A 6,000-nucleotide genomic window follows, 5' to 3' on the forward strand; every position below is an offset into this window, starting at 1 on the left:
CATTAGTAGAAACCAAATGATTGGACGGAATCCCAGTGCGTTTTTCTCTTGCACGAACTTATTAGAATTGATTGCAGAACTGTTCAGAGGAAAGACTTGCCACTAAGATTTTTTTTTTTTCTTTTTTGGGAAAGACAACCAAACACCATAAAACATAAAAGAATGGGTTTTGCCAAGACAGATTCCGGTGCCAAGAAAACTCCACACAACAGAAGTTAATTGTGTCCGTTTCTAGTGGGTTTTAAGAATTTCAGATTTGAACTTAAGGCAGTTTACCCATTAAATAGCAAGATGGAAAAATACGGTTTTGAGAGGAGGGAACGTAAAAATATAAGTGAAAGTATAACAGAACTAACAAAATAAGCAGAATTAGCTCTTTTGGAAAAGTAGCCCTAATTCCAGGACTCCTCGGATGTCTTTTGCCCTGAACGTTTACTGGATCCGTTGGGGATGTGATTTCGTTCACACAGCTGCAAACCCCAAACTTCACGAACATTCAGGCTAGAGTCACGTGTCAGATGTCCGCACAGAAAAAATGAGAGAAGGTGGCCCCTTATGCTCTGTGTTGCCCGACCCAGGTGAAGATTGATTTATTCAAGGAACAGACTAGGTGATGGTTGTGAGAAAATTCTAGAACCTAGGAAGGGCGGTGGGGGAAGAAGCCGTATCTCCTGATCCGCAAATGACGGCGAAGATCTGGACACACGGAGAACATTCCACTATGTCCCAGGAAACTCATTTCCCTGAGTTTGGGGCACAGCCTACGTTTTAGGAATTTTCCAAAGCAAACTCCCAGGCTTTATAATGTGTCAAAGAGAAGCTTGCCTGGCACGGGTCACTTCTAACAAAACTAGCGACACCTGAAGTCCCCATCGGGACCTTGTCCTTAGGCTGCGAGTTCAAGGTTGTGCCCTGGGAAGTTCAAAGGGCAGGGTCCAGAGTCTGGAGCCAAAGAGGAGTGGACAGAGTTTGGGATCTGAGCATCTGGGAAAAGCTCCCGGCTGCAGCCATCCTGCTTGACAGTCACCTTGGAAGTCAGAGATCTCAAAGCAGCCACGTCCCCCAGCCCTGCTGGCCAGCCCGTGGACTCAGAAAGAGCCCTGCAGCTTCCTGGCCTGCTCCCGGGACACCTGCTGTCAGGGGCACTTCCAGAAAGAAGAGCTTGGGGGGGGGGCAGCAGAAGGGTCCCCGAGGGCACTGCGGTGCCCGCTGGGAGCCCCTGCACCTGCAATCTGGCGGGTCCATGCGGTCACGGAGCTCATCCCAGAATCCCAGTCATAATCAGTGCAGCTCAGTGCGCTCCCATGGGGGACTCCGAACGCAAAGCCGGCCTTCAGCCCCCAGGAGAATGGCCTCCCCGCGGGCAGGAGAGAGTTGGCTGCGCTGTGGGCTGTGGGCGCGAGAGCGAAGCCAGGCCGCCGAGTGCATCTGCAAAACCTCTATCCGCTGGGATTAAGTGGGTGTGTCCAGAAGACACGGTTTGGACCAATCAGGACGGTGTTTTCTCTCCCACCCCCGGCTTTCTCGGGTTTCTTACAATCAGATATGCCGTAAGGACAGATGTCCGGCGCTTCTAAACTCCGGTGTGCCGTGTGACGTCACAGCGCACGTGCTCTTAAAGGGAGCCCGGTACCAACGGCTGGCAAGAGGCACGTGAAGGATCCAGATAAATTCAGATGGAGCCCGCGGCAGGAGTGATTCCAGGGCCCCTGATCTTTGGCGTCGGGAGCCTCACCGTGTCGGGTGAAGCCCTCGGGTACTTGTTGGGACACCACTGGCAGGGCAGTGGTCCTGGATGTGTCCGGGTAGCATCTGGGGATGCAGGAGAGTGTGTGATGATAAACTCTCCATCTCACCTCTAGACATGGGCTGGTCAGGGCTGGCCGGTGCCCTGGGAGCAGCAGTGACAAGTGGGTGGTTCTTTTTGCAGATGGAGAATTATTTGCAGAAGATCGACTAGGTGAAGTTTCAATTGTATGTACCAAGGGTGTAGCCCACACATATCAGTCTGAGTTGAATATTTTGCCAGTGTGTATTTATAATTACAAACCATCCAATTACAAATTATAGATGTATAAAATAGATTTCACATAAGCACAGCTATCATACTAATGATACCACTAAAAGGAGATTTGAAGTCCTTTTTTTTTCTAATGGCCACAGCATATGGAGGTTCCCAGGCCAGGGATTGAATCGGAGCTGCAGCTGTGACCTACGCTGCAGCTACTGCAGTAACATGGGGATCCTTTAACCCACTAAACTGGGTGGAGATTGAAACCTCGCCTCTGCAGCAACCTGAGCTGCCGCAGTTAGGTTCTTAATCCACTGCACCACAGTGGGAATTCCTGAGACTTGAAGCCTTGAAAATCGTTGAAACTTAGCCTGATTTGACATTGATGTTTTTCCATAGAATTGCCTTCACTTGGGTTGGAATAATTGTATTTTTATTCATGATGCATGCACAGGTCACAAGAGCATGAGAAGCAATTTTTAAAGTCTTAAGGGCTTATTTTTTCCTCTGTTAAATGCTGCATTTGGAGGTAGCTGAAAGTTTCCTGACATAACTAAGGTTTCAGCTTGCTTCATGTCACCAGACCCTTACTTTCTAGTGGTCAGTGTTTCTGAGTGCAAGTTAAGAAAATGTTCAAAAATTAGAGTTCCCTGGTAGCCTAGTGGGTTAAGGATCCAGCATTGTCACTGCTGTGGCCCAGGTTCCATCCCTGGCCAGGAACTTCCGCATGCCACAGGCAAAGCCAAAAAAAATTTTTTAAGGAAAATAAAAATGATCTTTATGAGATAAAGTAAGCAAGCCTAACTAAAGATCTATTAATTTGTAATGAAAATCACCAAGAATAAATATCTGTAATTCCAGTGTCTTATACAATTTTCCATTCTTTGTTGCTAGTGGTAACAACTTGGACTTTTTTGTTTTTTTTCTCTCATTTTCCTAACTGTGGATGTCAGGTTACACCTTCTCGGCAGTGAGGCTGTAAATTCCGTTTAGGGTTGGAATTTGTATAATGTAAGCGAAAAGAATGAATGGGATTTACCATGTGCTGATGATGATTTGTGTTTTTGTCATCCGAAATGAGGTGTTTGCTACTATTTCTGTTCATTCAAGTTTAAAATCCCTGTGTTCAGTCACTTAAAGCAGCCACCCATTTTTTTCTCCAACTTTTCTGCACCAGCAATGTTCCTGTTTGGGCTTAAGAGCTGCAAGACTTTTATTCTTTAAAAAAATAGAATAAAAAAGCCTTCAAGTAGTGCTTTAGAAAAGGTGTTGATATGTGTGCCTCAGATTTACATACCTTGAGACACAATACTGAAGGGTAACTTGTGTTTCTGAAAATGCTTCGGATTGTTTTTTATTCCCCTGTTGGAATTTTCCTCTGTGTCTAGTCTGTCGTGTTGATTTAAGTCAAAGTCGTGATGGGACCAGAAGCTGGAGAACAGAGGTGTTCACCCCATCTTTAGATGGGACCTCCTTGGGCACCGACCAGGATCCAAATTGTTAGGCACCTCAAACGTGGACTTTTCTACAATAGTCTTATTTTTATACCTGTTTTGCTCCACCACTTTGAGATGTGTCGCATTGAAAAAAGAAATAAAAGAGCTTGCTTTGTTTGAATAAATACCACTTCCAACTTGTCGGGTTTGGAATCTGTTTTAATGCTAAGTTCAAGTAGCTCTGAAATTACTGTCAGTGACCTTCATGGTGTGTGTGCTTTCTCAGCTCCTCTCCTGTGGGTTCTTGCAAAGTGTCAAAGATAAAGGAATGAAGGGAGGGTCTGAGTCCAGTGTGTGAACTTTGCGGGAAACGGGAGAAGAAGAATCAAGTACTTTAGAGTGTGAGAACCTGGGGAGGAGTGAGGAGAGACCTGCCGGGAAAAGACATTCAAGGATTGAACAGGGCTTGGAGTTTAATTCGTGGCTCAGCCGTAATGAACCTGCCTAGGATCCATGAGGATGCAGGTTCGATCCCTGGCCCCATTCGTTGACTTAAGGATCCGGCATTGCCATGAGCTATGGTGTAGGTCACAGACGCAGCCTGGATCTGGTGTTGCTGGGACTGTGGTGTAGGCTGGCTCCCATTTGACCCCTAGTTCAGGAACTTCCATATGCCATGTGTGCAGCCCCCCACTCCCCCCCCAAAAAAAACGGAACAGTTCTGTTCTACAGCGACTGAAAATGGCCAAATTGGCTTATGCCACCCCCTCCCAGTCACCTCGCAAGGAGGTGATGCTCTCCAGATTTTATGGATGAGAAACCAGCTCCAAGTCCCGTGCTCAGGAAAACACGGCAAATGGCTTGCCCTGGGAGTGGACCCAGCTCTGTTCACCTCCAAAAGCAAAACTTTCTCTGCACACCACTCTCCCAGGAACAGCGCCACGTCACACACAAGGATCTAGCTGATGGGTCGGTCTCTGGGGAGGGCTGTGCCCCAACTCAGGCAAAGCAGAGATGCTCCATGGAGACAAACATCACCCCTGAGCTGTGGGCAAACTGCTACACCGACCAGCGAAAAAGACACTACTCAGTCACTGGACACTTGATGTTTGAAAATACCTGGACAAGGGGGGAAAGAGAGGACCCTAAAACCATTAAGAGGTGAAGCAATAGTTATTGGGGAAACAGAAGAGATTTAACTTCTAGTAACGAAGGAGATCATTTGATTTCACTTTTCACCTGGGCTCTTTGTGCTGGATTCCCAGGCTTATCAGTTTTGCCCTCCATCACCGGTGGGTGGCCTTGCAGATGTGCTTTTGCACGTTGGCCACAGGGTGGCGCTGTTGTGAAACTTTGCGGAATGACATCTGTGCCTTTATTATTTTTTCATCCTGTGTGGCTCTCACAGGCAGCTTTTATCCAGTGTGCCTGTAATTCAATCACATTCAGCGATTATCCAAGGCTGTCCATTCCTCCGTTCCTCTCCAAAATCGAATCTGCAAAACAGGCTGGCTAGATGTGTAGCAAATCTTGGAGCAAGTGGCCGGTGTACTTGGTTGTGGGAAGTCCATGGTGTCAGGAAGATGTCAAAACGCACCCCCACCCCCCACCCGGGTCGTTGCTGGGGTGGCAGAGTCCAGACTGGAAAAACCAGCTTGTCCGAGTATCAGACCTATGGTCTCAACCATGCAGCTGTTGTCTGTAAGGTTAAACATTGGAAATTAAAAGGAAAATTATCTTTAAAAAATGCTTTAAAAGGATTAGGGGAAGAGAAAAATGCTACTGGGGAAACGATTTCTAACAAGTACAAGGACAGACGCTAACGCTGATCGAATAGCAGATCCTGGCATCTTAGATGCATTATGACATTCCATCCTCAGAAGTGCCCTGGCTGGTAAATACTGTTTCTAAAAAAAAAAAAAAAAAAAATTTAAATATCTGCAGTAGAAGGCAGGGACCACGAAAAGAACAGTCAGAGAAATCAGGGGTGTAGAAAGAAATCTCCACCCATCGCGGGTGAGATTCCACCGGCCACAGTCTTAGGTGTGTCGTGGTAAATAAATAACACAACACGGAAAAGGTCCATATAAATAATCCAAATATTCTGATGCTTTGACATCTGAGACCTTGCTGGGCCTGGACAGAATGGACTCCGAGGGCTGGCCAACCCCAGAGGGAGCAAGCGGCTCACCTGCAAGCCAGCAGCTCACCTCAGGTGTGTGTCTTCAAATGCAGGCAGCCAATCCAGAGCCCACACCTCTAAGAGCCCCTTTATCCCTTATGGACTCTCACACTCTGGGCTCCCAGCCACCTGCCCTCATCACCCAGGGCTCAGGCGCCCGACAGTGAAGGACAGTCCCTGCCCCACATCTGGTTGTCATCATTCAATCTAGGCAGCCTTAAAGCTGTTTACCCTGCCTCAGCCAGCCTTCCTGCAGAAGCAGAAACTACCCTAAACACTCTTGTTTTTTCCTCCTCCTCCGCCCTCTGTGCCCTCCCTCGGCCTGGTGCTTCCCTGAGTGGCCCGCTCCACACGCCCAGCCTCCTGTCACT

Source organism: Phacochoerus africanus, chromosome 1 (assembly GCF_016906955.1).
Source record: "Phacochoerus africanus isolate WHEZ1 chromosome 1, ROS_Pafr_v1, whole genome shotgun sequence".
NCBI lineage: Eukaryota > Metazoa > Chordata > Mammalia > Artiodactyla > Suidae > Phacochoerus > Phacochoerus africanus.